The following is a 13,817-nucleotide window of genomic DNA, read 5'->3' on the forward strand; positions in this document are numbered from 1 at the left end:
ACCTGCACTGGTTTGATCCAGCGCAGGAAAATGGCGGCCTCCAAAATAAATCACACCACATAAAAACCGTACAATTTCCCAAACATTACCAGCCTCCCTTCACACCCCACAATTCAATATTTCAATATTCGGTAAGTGTTTATCACATGAAATGATATAAATGTATTTAACCACAGATATTGCGGGTAACCAATATTTGACCACCATGGGCCTCACACCTCACTCTGTACTGTAATTTAAATTTCATTCTGAAATTATTCTCCAAAATGTGAATTAGTTTTGGTGAATTCCATGTAAATTCATTCTGTTTTTATTGTGTTTTAAAAGTATCAAGCGTTCTGTTTTCATTTGTAGACGTGTAAAACCATTTTATGTAGAATTGACACCAGAAACAGAAAGGTAATTTCATCTTTTTAATGTTTTCTTCGTCAGTTTCAGAAGCAGATAATATTCATAATACTGTTTCGTCATTAGTTTCTCTTTTTATATTTACGTTCAACTCAGCAGCGAAACCTAAACCTCAGATAGAAAAACCGCCTGATGAACAATTTGATTTGTAAGTTATAAATTCTATAATTCTGCAGTTATTTCTAAGGAAAGAAACCAATCCTGGATTTGTCTAATTATAGGTATCACTTTACAATGGGAACTTGGATTCAGCACATCAGATTTGCTTGGATTCTGCACAGGACAACAAGGAATCACTGTTTTACAATCAGACTTGCATGGATTCTGCACAGGACAACAAGGAATCACTGTTTTACAATCAGACTTGCTTGGATTCTGCACAGACATCAAGGGATCAGTGTTTTACAATCAGACTTGCTTGGATTTTGCACAGGACAACAAGAATCACTAAATGGAAATTCAAGATAAGTTACATTTATTTTTATTTATCAGTTGTTGATTTGTTTCAAGGAACCAGTTTTACAGTGTTATAAATCATGTTTTGAAATGATATCACAGTGACTTGTTGCATTTGGTTCAATCCATTCTGATTTCCCCCACTGATATTGGTGCATATTTGGTAAGGATTAGTTCATGTTGGTTAGTTTTGCTAAACCGGGTTTCCTACTGCGATTTACTCAAATGTTATTACTAATCTATATAAAACTGGTTCCGGATGTCAATAATACAACTGTTATTTAAATCATGTTCCTTCGTGACAATCACATTTGTATAGAATTTCTGTAGATTAAACTGCTGTACTCAGTTACAGATACATGTAACATTGTGTACAGATACATAGTAAAGATCACTGCATTACTTCATCTTGCGATTGAACAGTGATTTAATGTTCTCTCATCTTCATTAGATTCTCATCCGTCTAACTAAAACATCAGAACATTTCAACTCACCTAACCGCGGGGTTCGGGGAGGTTGGGTAGGGTTGGGGGGAGGGATGGGGTGAGGGAGGGTGGGAGGGAAGGGGTGCGGGAGGGGGGAGGGAAGGGGTGCGGGAGGGGGAGGGATGGGGTCTGGGAGGGTGGGAGGGACAGTGTGAGGGAGGGTGGGGAGACATTGGGCTGAGGGAGGGCTGGGAGGGCTGGGAGGGATGGTAGTCTAGGTAGTTATTTTTGGTGTTAAACTAGGCCTATAGGATATTTCAGGAAATGTGTCGTATCTTTATATTGTATTCTAGTAGATAAACAAATAGGATAAATCAGAATAAGACACCTTCACAGTCGATTACCAGAACGGGACTTTCATAACTCTGCGATTTTTAGGGCCATTATTCAAGTTGGCCACGAATGAGTTATTTATGATTGAGCAGAATCTTTACTCGCCTCCAGCAGTACGTGGCACCGATACGTATCGCAATTTATAGATAGATATCCTTAATCAGTAGTAATCATAGTGTTTTCAAAAAGAAATTTTCGGAAATGAACTGTATAATTTATAGGTGAAACGATGATGATACGGATTGGCGATTTATGGACTGTTTGTGTCTTATTCGTTTTCATACAGAATAAGGATGCGAGCTAATAACACTTATACAGTATAAAGAAATCTTTCATTTTTACTCTATTTCAAAGTCGCAGAGTGAAAAGTAAACACGCATAGAATAGATTAAGTGAACAGATCTGTAATTTCAGTTTTCAACCCTTTCACTAGGTTGAGAGTAGTTTGAGAGTAGTTTGGTGTAAGAGCTGCCGTTTTGATAAAATGCACATCGTAGTTGCACGGATAAGGATTATTTCTGTGTTTGAGGTTTTTGAGAATCCTCGATTATTAAAAGAATCTTGACGATATTTACTGGTGGGATCGGGAAACTCGTGAACTCCATTTCAAGGGGATAGAGTTTCTTCTCACATATTCGTTAACAGTAGAAATTGTAGATTTATTTCTCTTAGTTACAGCTATTTTATTTTGCCATTTTTCACGATCATATCAGTTTATAAATGTTGCAGTTATCAATCAGTGTTTCACATAGACTTTGATCAATGTGTCTATCATTCGAGACTTTAATTATTAGTGAATTATTTCTGAAATTTACACAGATTTTGATGAACTCATTCACTGTATAATCATTGACTTTATACACGTGATCAAAACATGCAACGCTCAATATCATGTTATGTGTGCTGTGGTGATATAATCTCTTTGGTGCCGAATCAAAAACTTTGAACCGAACCAGAGCCATGGACCAAACTCTGCCTCTAGGGGTCTTCAGCCCAGCCCTTGATTCCCTCACTAACCCAGAGCCATGTACCAAATTTTGACTCTTTGGTCACTAAACCAGGGTCATGGACCTAACCTTGACTCTTAGTCCCCAAACCAGGGCCATGGACCAAATTTTGACTCTTTGGTCACTAAACCAGGGCCATGGACCTATGGACCAAACCGTGACTCTTTAGTCCCCAAACCAGAGCCATGGACCAAATTTTGACTCTTTGGTCACTAAACCAGGGCCATGGACCAAACTTTGACTTTTTGGTCCCCGAACCAGAGCCATGGGCCAAATTTTGACTATCTTTGGTCACTAAACCAGGGTCATGGACCTAACCTTGTCTCTTATTCCCCAAACCAGGGCCATGGACCAAATTTTGACTCTTTGGTCACTAAAGCAGGGCCATGGACCAATGGACCAAACCTTGACTCTTTAGTCCCCAAACCAGAGCCATGGACCAAATTTTGACTCTTTGGTCACTAAACCAGGGCCATTGACCAAACTTTGACTCTTAGGTCCCCAAACCAGGGCCATGAATAAAAAAATGTATTTCTGTTGTCTTCACGAATCTATTTTGAGAATGAAATAATTTACGTGTGGGACTAATGACGGTGTACACTGTAGACAATGTTGTATATATATATCAATGCTGCTGCTGCTGCTGCTGCTACTACTACTGGTTTTATCAGCAACTCCGAGACATTCTCTAAAATTAACATATCTTACTGCCACTGACTACTGTTACACTTGATCCCAGTCGGAACTGACGAGTGTCGGTGAGAGGCCAATATGAGGAAAATAAAAGCCATGCGAAAAGAAAAGTATGAAGCGAACGTGTGAGCTTTTATAGCCACAAAATAAAACAGCATAAAATGCTGTTATAAAGAGTGGGGTCCGAGAGCAATTCGAAGGTTTAGTGTCCTGCACGCTTAGAGGGCGGGCAGGGGTCTATTCCTACCTCGACTCAAAAACACAAAATACTGAGAAACGTTCGCAAAAGATAAGAATAGAAAGTAAAAATGGAAAAATGGCAAATGACTGAATAAATGGCCGGAGTTTTATTTTGTTCCACTGGGTTTAAGTGTAACTTGAACAGACAATCAAACAGATTGTTTATTATTAGACATCAGGAGTCTATAATTGATAATTGATAAATCTGAATGAATAGAATTATGTAAAACAACTCGCTGTATTGTAAAACCTCTAGTAGACAGTATTGAAATGTCTATCAACTGTCATTAGTCCACAATAGTTTCATAATATGAGTGATTGGTTGAATTCGTGAAGCAGCATAAATAACCTCTAGATGAATCAATCATCATTGTTGTAGTTGATTTGTGTTCCACGCTCCTCACAACATTGTCAGTTTGTAGTTTAGTGAACCCTTCACACCTACCCTTCATACCTTACAGTATTGATGTTACGTTGAGTTCCTCAGGTTTGGTTTGAGAATTTGCAGATGAAAACAACTTAAACTCGCTCCATTTGATAATCTGATTTCGATTTGTTTATGAAATTGATGTGATCGTAAAAAATGGCAAATTGTTTTCAAGTTGAGTGGTGTCAGAGGAAGAGACAGAGTTGAGGAAGCTTTATGGGGCATTGAGTGAGGGAGGGAGGGCCAGGTGGGGGGCATTGAGGGAGGGTGGTCCAGGTGGGAGGGCATTGAGGGAGGGAGGGGTGGGGTGCGGGAGGGTGGGAGGGAAGGGGTCCGGGAGGGAAGGGGGAGGGAAGGGGTCTGGGAGGGGGGAGGGAAGGGGTCCGGGAGGGCGGGAGGGAAGGGGTCCGGGAGGGCGGGAGGGATGGGTTCCGGGAGGGTCGGGTCGGGAGGTTAGATGAGTTGAAATGTTCTGATGTTTTAGTTAGACGGATGAGAATCTAATGAAGATGAGAGAACATTAAATCACTGTTCAATCACAAGATGAAGTAATGCAGTGATCTTTACTCTGTATCTGTACACAATGTTACATGTATCTGTAACTGAGTACAGCAGTTTAATCTACAGAAATTCTTATTGTAAATTTCTCTACTGAATTCTCTGTTTATGTCTTGAACAAAAAACTAATGTTTTACACTCATTTCAGGATGAGATGAAGTAGCAGCAGCAGCAGCAGCAGCAGCAGCAGCAGCAGCAGCAGCAGCAGCAGCAGCAGCAGCAGCAGCAGCAGCATCAGCAGCAGCAACAGTAGGTAAAACCCATCTGGAAATTCACAGAATTCAATATTTCAGAACTTACTATTCTTGTTTATAATTTCAGGAATCAATCACTGAACGATCCCAGCTCATTTTGAGCCGAGTTTTCAATCATATCAATCAAGGTTCTTGCTTTTCATCCATATTTTCAATGGAAAAAGGCTATGATGATTTTGGAGCCTTAGAATTCTGCACCTCCAGATCGAAAAGGAAAAGGAAAGTGGTGAGTTTTTGATATGGTTTGAAACTGCTCTTAATATATTACAACTTATGTATGTTTGCTTCTATATGCAAATTCTGTATTCAAGGGGTCGAAATGAAGCAGAACTTGGACAAGTCTGCAAACAGTAAACATTGCGCTCTAAGAATCAAACAAAGTCTATAGTAGTGAGTTTTATATCGATTTATTGCAGTAATTTGTGGTGATTTATCAGTTATAATTAAACTGTTTCTTATTTTTGTCTGATATCTATTGATTTATCTCCAAATCAAGTCAGGAAAATGGTGGATTTTTAAAGGGTAAATAAGACGAAAGTCAAAAGCTACCATCAAATACCTCAGAAATCTGCATCACTCAACACATTGTGATAAACAACTCAAAAACCTGGTAGGTTTTCTGTCAATCGAACGCAGCCAAGCCGCAGTTTCTATTTATTTCACTAATGATTTTCTGGCATTATTTTCTTTTTTCAGAATACGATGCACCAAACACAAATTGCAGCAGGGGAAATTAGAATATTCACCTTCAAAGAGTGAAGAAGCTCTTGTTGTTGGCTGAGGCTGCTGTTATTTCTTCAAAACAAACTAAGTAATTTTCTCTACATAATTCAACCTAGTTCTCGCTAGTTATAAAACTTAACGGTTCAATTATTTACGTATTCATTTTTTCAGGAAATCATCAGTGCTCTTAACTTATGACATTAACTGAAATCCTGCTATAGAAATTGTATGCATCGTCAAAATGGCACTTAACTAATCTGATACATGTTTAGAAATGGTGAGTTTTACTCTAATTTGATAATAACTTAAAAATTCATTATTCTATACAGTATTTTTATGTGTTATTCTCTAGAAAGTTCTGTAAGAAGTGGCTACTGCTGGTGCTGCTGCTGCCCTCAGCTCACTGCTGCTGCTGCTCACTGCTACTGCTGCTGCTGTTGCTGCTTCTGCTGGTGCTGTCCCAATCAAATCTACTGCTGCTGCTACTTCTGCTGCTGCTGCTGCTGCTGCTGCTGCTGCTGCTGCTGCTGCTGCTGCTGCTGCTGCTGCTGCTGTTGCTGCTGCTGCCCCAATCAAATCTACCGGATAATACTGTGGACAATAAACTACTACAATAGTCAAAACAAGTAAGAAAAATAGTAATTTCCAGAATAACACACAAACACGTGACGTCTCTTTATTTCACTAATAGTTTTCTCTTTACAGAATGAAATCCACGCAGCACCAGAATTTACAGCTCAAAAAACCTCATTCAAAGTTCACCTTTAAACATATTGCTAGATCCTCCTCACACGCAGCAGGACAATTCTGCAAACAAGTGAAACGAAAGCCGTGAGATTTAATCTAAATTTGCTCTTATTCCATAACAATTTAATTGACAATTTGTAACATTGATACATTTGTTTTTAGGAGGCAAAATAAACGGAACATTTGACAGAATCTGTGAACAGTAAACATCGCGAATTCACCGAACATTTGTAAATGATGGACATCCAGATCCTCAAAACAAATACCGGTAAATATCTCTACAGATTGGTATTAAGTAATTTCCTGATAAGACTAAGTATTTCCACCAGGATACAGATCAAAGAGATTTGGCGAGGAGCGTTCTTCTTCGCTGCCTTTTATTTGAAGGATGTTTCAGGACAGTTGGGTTGTATCTATAGGCGGTGGGCCCGGCTGTCATTGCTCAGGGTGTGTGTGTGTGAGTTTTTCGTTCGGGGTCAGCTCATTCCGATTTGCATTCCATTCCTCCATCCGATCAGTTTGATCCGGATCAAAGCGATTGATGTTTGTTTTGTTTTCATTTTGGAACTTTGCAGCCTTTTTTTCGGCAGCTGGGAGTCTCTGGCCGGTTATTCGGTGGGAAGTGTTTTTGGGAGTTCCTTCTCTTTCATGGGCTGTGAGACACATTTTTGGGAGCCTTTTCCACCGGGAGGGAAGGGGTGTGGGAGGGGGGAGGGAAGGGGTGTGGGAGGGGGGAGGGAAGGGGTGTGGGAGGGGGGAGGGAAGGGGTCCGGGAGGGCGGGAGGGAAGGGGTCCGGGAGGGCGGGAGGGAAGGGGTCCGGGAGGGAAGGGGTCCGGGAGGGCGGGAGGGGGTTGGGATGGGTTTCGGGAGGGTCAAATCGGGAGGTTAGATGAGTTGAAATGTTCTGATGTTTTAGTGAGACGGATAAGAATCTAATGAAGATGAGAGAACATTAAATCACTGTTCAATCACAAGATGAAGTAATGCAGTGATCTTTACTATGTATCTGTACACAATGTTACATGTATCTGTAACTGAGTACAGCAGTTTAATCTACAGAGATTTTTATTGTAAATTTCTCTACTGAATTCTCTGTTTATCTCTTGAACAAAAAACTAATGTTTTACACTCATTTCAGGATGAGATGAAGTAGCAGCAGCAGCAGCAGCAGCAGCAGGTAAAACCCATCTGGAAATTCACAGAATTCAATATTTCAGAACTTACTATTCTTGTTTATAATTTCAGGAATCAATCACTGAACATTCTCAGCTCATTTTGAGCCGAGTTTTCAATCATATCAATCAAGGTTCTTGCTTTTCATCCATATTTTCAATGGAAAAAGGCTATGATGATTTTGGAGCCTAAGAATTCTGCACCTCCAGATCGAAAAGGAAAATGGTGAGTTTTTGATATATGGTTTGAAACTGCTCTTAATATATTACAACTTATGTATGTTTGCTTCTATATACAAATTCTGTATTCAAGGGGTCGAAATGAAGCAGAACTTGGACAAATCTGCAAACAGTAAACATTGCGCTCTAAGAATCAAACAAAGTCTAAAGTAGTGAGTTTTATATCGATTTATTGCAGTAATTTGTGGTGATTTATCAGTTATAATTAAACTATTTCTTATTTTTGTCTGATATCTATAGATTTATCTCCAAATCAAGTCAGGAAAATGGTGGATTTTTAAAGGGTAAATAAGACGAAAGTCAAAAGCTACCATCAAATACCTCAGAAATCTGCATCACTCAACACATTGTGATAAACAACTCAAAAACCTGGTAGGTTTTCTGTCAATCGAACGCAACCAAGCCGCAGTTTCTATTTATTTCACTAATGATTTTCTGGCATAATTTTCTCTTTTCAGAATACGATGCACCAAACATAAATTGCAGCAGGGGAAATTAGAATATTCACCTTCAAAGAGTGAAGAAGCTCTTGTTGTTGGCTGAGGCTGCTGTTATTTCTTCAAAACAAACTAAGTAATTTTCTCTACATAATTCAACCTAGTTCTCGCTAGTTATAAAACTTAACGGTTCAATTATTTACGTATTCATTTTTTCAGGAAATCATCAGTGCTCTTAACTTATGACATTAACTGAAATCCTGCTATAGAAATTGTATGCATCGTCAAAATGGCACTTAACTAATCTGATACATGTTTAGAAATGGTGAGTTTTACTCTAATTTGATAATAACTTAAAAATTCATTATTCTATACAGTATTTTTGTGTGTTATTCTCTAGAAAGTTCTGTAAGAAGTGGTTACTGCTGGTGCTGCTGCTGCCCTCAGCTCACTGCTGCTGCTGCTCACTGCTACTGCTGCTCACTGCTACTGCTGCTGCTGTTGCTGCTTCTGCTGGTGCTGTCCCAATCAAATCTACTGCTGCTGCTACTTTTGCTGCTACTGCTGCTGCTGCTGCTGCTGCTGCTGCTACTGCTGCTACTGCTGCTGTTGCTGCTGCTGCCCCAATCAAATCTACCGGATAATACTGTGGACAATAAACTACTACAATAGTCAAAACAAGTAAGAAAAATAGTAATTTCCAGAATAACACACAAACACGTGACGTCTCTTCATTTCACTAATCAGTTTTCTCTTTACAGAATGAAATCCACGCAGCACCAGAATTTACAGCTCAAAAAACCTCGTTCAAAGTTCACCTTTAAACATATTGCTAGATCCTCCTCACACTCAGCCTGACAATTCTGCAAACAAGTGAAACGAAAGCCGTGAGTTTTAATCTAAATTTGCTCTTATTCCATAACAATTTAACTGACAATTTGTAACATTGATACATTTGTTTTTAGGAGGCAAAATAAACGGAACATTTGACAGAATCTGTGAACAGTAAACATCGCGAATTCACCGAACATTTGTAAATGATGGACATCCAGATCCTCAAAACAAATACCGGTAAATATCTCTACAGATTGGTATTAAGTAATTTCCTGATAAGACTAAGTATTTCCACCAGGATACAGATCAAAGAGGTTTGGCGAGGAGCGTTCTTCTTCGCTGCCTTAAAGGATGTTTTAGGACAGTTGGGTTGTATCTATAGGCTGTGGGCCCGGCTGTCATTGCTCAGAGTGTGTGAGTTTTTCGTTCGGGGTCAGCTCATTCCGATTTGCATTCCATTCCTCCATCCGATCAGTTTGATCCGGATCAAAACGATTGATGTTTGTTTTGTTTTCATTTTGGAACTTTGCAGCCTTTTTTTCGGCAGCTGAGGGTCTCTGGCCGGTTATTCGGTGGGAAGTGTTTTTGGGTTTTCCTTCTCTTTCATGGGCTGGGAGACACATTTTTTGGGAGCCTTTTCCACCGCCTGTTGCTTGGCTAATCCTTCTAAAATGTGCCCCACTTAACGTATCGGGTATTCCAAAAAATGTTTAGCGGTATAAATCCAGTTCCCAAACTAGGGTAACTTCTAAAATGTGCCCCGCGTAACGTGTCCTGAAGGAAATACAAATTTTACTCCAGAAAATTTTACTCCCTTTTTATTTTATGACCATCCAGTTCTACACATGAATATTCAATCACTTCTCTCCTTGTCAAAGTTTAGATGATTAGTCCAAAATTATACAGCATTTGTATTTTAGGGGTCAAAATGAAGCTGAACCTGAACAAATCTGCAAACAGTAAACAAAAATTCTACAGTTAAGGTGAGTATTCAATCACTTATTCTGGTGAAAGTAGAAATTATCAAGGTTGTCATGATTTTCATATATTCATATTTTCAAGGTAGACCTTTCTTATTTCATGAAAACAATTCCCAAGTTTTCTCTCTTTATTCTAGGACGAAGTGGGCACCACCATCTGACCATCACAGGGCCTCGGATCAATATACCCATCTGACAGGAACAGGAACAGGAACAGGAACAGGAACAGGAACAGGAACCTACTGCGGGGAGATTGAAATGCTGCCACTTATTCAGAGATCAGCTATGATTACCGAATATCAATGAATTCTTTTTAATTTTACCGGCCGGTATGGGTTAGCTACAGATTACTGTTGTTCTGTTTGTGATGGTATATCACATATCCATAATGACATGTGGACACATCTTGCGATTCGTCTCATAAAGCTGTAATGTCAGTTTTTCTAGAAGAAAAGCCTCCATAGTTCTAGACATGGGGATTAAAACCCACTATGTACAAATATATGTATTATTTATCAACAATCATTATCAAAATAAGTGAATGAATAAATAACTAGAACAGAACGCACAAAATAACAAAATCTCTCAACCTTAGCACAAAATAACCAACTCTCTCTCTCTAGACTTTCTTAATTAACTTGTTCTTCCCTCTTTATTTTCCCAGTGTTCTAGTTATTTTTTCGACACCTGATGATGATCTCTAGAGATTCCAAAACGTCGTGTATTTTGATTTTAATTCTTTTAATTTAAAGTGGGTTTTAATTTCGAATGAAAATCGAAATTGAAAATTGACGATCCGCTTTCTGAGATTGATCAGGAGCATAAAGATACACGAGTTTGCATTTTGACCCCCATAATCTGTGTATGCATGTATCTCATTGTATGATATTGTTTGGACCTATTTTCAATGATGCATCAAGTCCCACTATCAAAAACCAAAAGGATGAAATATCGACGGTTTTTTATTATGGGATTATTTTGTAAGACGTTTCATGAACCCGGTTCCACTGTTCTGTGTAATGTATGTATAAACTTGTATAATATTGTAAATTGACTTATTTTGTATGATTTGTCAAGTCCCACAATCAAAAACCAAAAAGTTGAAATTATTTCAACTGATAATTTTTTATTATGGGACTTAGACTTTATTCTATATTGAATTGTTGTATTGTTTTATTTGAAATAAATATCTATTTTCTGTGTTGTTCTAGTTATGATTACAGACGCCAGCAGTTTCACAGACTCTGCTGCGTCACATCCCACCCGTTCAGTTTCACACACACACATAATTCAACGTGTTTTCTATTGAAGAAAAAAGTTGAAATTTGAATTATTAAAGGTTTGTGAAACGGATTCAGGGACCAGTTGCACAGTCCTGACTTAAGAATTGTCTTAAGATTTATTTAAGATTGGTTATAGAACCAAGAGCTAGTCTTAGGCTGGTCTTTAACCTTATAACGACATGCAACTGGTCCCAGGGATTAAATAATGTTTACTAAGTCTATGAAATTGCAGCATCTGAAACTGATTGAAACCCTCGCATCATAAATCAAATCATACCCAGGGTTTGGCGCACAAATGATGAACTTTTTAAAAACTATCGCTGGACCCGTTCTTACCCTGGTATGCGAGGGTTTGATAATTCTAGCCCTAGTATGCGAGGGTTTTGATAATTCTAGCCCTAGTATGCGAGGGTTTAATTGATTCTAGCCCTTTTATGCTAGGGTTTTGATAATTCTAGCCCTGGTATGCGAGGGTTTTTATTATGGGATTATTTTGTAAGACGTTTCATGAACCCGGTTCCACTGTTCTGTGTGTGTATGTATAAACTTGTATAATCTTGTAAATTGACTTATTTTGTATGATGTGTCAAGTCCCACAATCAAAAACCAAAAAGTTGAAATTATTTCAACTGATAATTTTTTATTATGGGACTTAGACTTTATTCTATATTGAATTGTTGTATTGTTTTATTTGAAATAAATATCTATTTTCTGTGTTGTTCTAGTTATGATTACAGACGCCAGCAGTTTCACAGACTCTGCTGCGTCACATCCCACCCGTTCAGTTTCACACACACACATAATTCAACGTGTTTTCTATTGAAGAAAAAAGTTGAAATTTGAATTATTAAAGGTTTGTGAAACGGATTCAGGGACCAGTTGCACAGTCCTGACTTAAGAATTGTCTTAAGATTTATTTAAGATGGGTTATAGAACCAAGAGCTAGTCTTAGGCTGGTCTTTAACCTTATAACGACATGCAACTGGTCCCAGGGATTAAATACTGTTTACTAAGTCTATGAAATTGCAGCATCTGAAACTGATTGAAACCCTCGCATCATAAATCAAATCATACCCAGGGTTTGGCGCACAAATGATGAACTTTTTAAAAACTATCGCTGGACCCGTTCTTACCCTGGTATGCGAGGGTTTTGATAATTCTAGCCCTAGTATGCGAGGGTTTTGATAATTCTAGCCCTAGTATGCGAGGGTTTAATTGATTCTAGCCCTTTTATGCTAGGGTTTTGATAATTCTAGCCCTGGTATGCGAGGGTTTTTATTATGGGATTATTTTGTAAGACGTTTCATGAACCCGGTTCCACTGTTCTGTGTGTGTATGTATAAACTTGTATAATCTTGTAAATTGACTTATTTTGTATGATGTGTCAAGTCCCACAATCAAAAACCAAAAAGTTGAAATTATTTCAACTGATAATTTTTTATTATGGGACTTAGACTTTATTCTATATTGAATTGTTGTATTGTTTTATTTGAAATAAATATCTATTTTCTGTGTTGTTCTAGTTATGATTACAGACGCCAGCAGTTTCACAGACTCTGCTGCGTCACATCCCACCCGTTCAGTTTCACACACACACATAATTCAACGTGTTTTCTATTGAAGAAAAAAGTTGAAATTTGAATTATTAAAGGTTTGTGAAACGGATTCAGGGACCAGTTGCACAGTCCTGACTTAAGAATTGTCTTAAGATTTATTTAAGATTGGTTATAGAACCAAGAGCTAGTCTTAGGCTGGTCTTTAACCTTATAACGACATGCAACTGGTCCCAGGGATTAAATAATGTTTACTAAGTCTATGAAATTGCAGCATCTGAAACTGATTGAAACCCTCGCATCATAAACCAAATCATACCCAGGGTTTGGCGCACAAATGATGAACTTTATAAAAATATCGCTGGACCCGTTCTTACCCTAGTATGCGAGGGTTTTGATAATTCTAGCCCTAGTATGCGAGGGTTTTATTGATTCTAGCCCTTGTATGCTAGGGTTTTGATAATTCTAGCCCTGGTATGCGAGGGTTTTAATGATTCTTACCCTGGTATGCTAGGGTTTTGATAATTCTAGCCCTGGTATGCCAGGGTTTTAATGATTCTTACCCTGGTACGCGAGGGTTTTGATAATTCTAGCCCTGGCATGCGAGGGTTTTATTGATTCTAGCCCTGCTATGCGAGGGTTTTGATAATTCTAGCCCTGGTATGCGAGGGTTTTATTGATTCTAGCCCTGCTATGTGAGGGTTTTGATAATTCTAGCCCTGGTATGCGAGGGTTTTGATAATTCTAGCCCTGGTATGCCAGGGTTTTATTGATTCTAGCCCTGATATGCGAGGGTTTTAATGATTCTTGCCCTGGTATGCGAGGGTTTTAATGATTCTTGACCTGGTATGCGAGGGTTTTAATGATTCTTGCCTTGGTATGCGAGGGTTTTATTGATTCTAGCCCTGGTATGCGAGGGTTTTAATAATTCTTGCCCTGGTATGCGAGGGTTTTAAAGATTCTCACCTTGGTATGCGAGGATTTTA

General features: G+C 38.6%; 1 long non-coding RNA gene across 1 annotated transcript; it reads left to right on the top strand.

The window, feature by feature from the left end:
- Positions 1 to 79: 79 nt before the first annotated feature.
- Positions 80 to 557, top strand: LOC141905145 (uncharacterized). The gene is made up of 3 exons (XR_012619244.1): positions 80 to 131; positions 355 to 399; positions 505 to 557. It is a non-coding gene; the product is annotated as an uncharacterized LOC141905145 (long non-coding RNA).
- Positions 558 to 13,817: the final 13,260 nt, after the last annotated feature.

This window comes from Tubulanus polymorphus, chromosome 5 (assembly GCF_964204645.1).
Source record: "Tubulanus polymorphus chromosome 5, tnTubPoly1.2, whole genome shotgun sequence".
Lineage (NCBI taxonomy): Eukaryota > Metazoa > Nemertea > Palaeonemertea > Tubulaniformes > Tubulanidae > Tubulanus > Tubulanus polymorphus.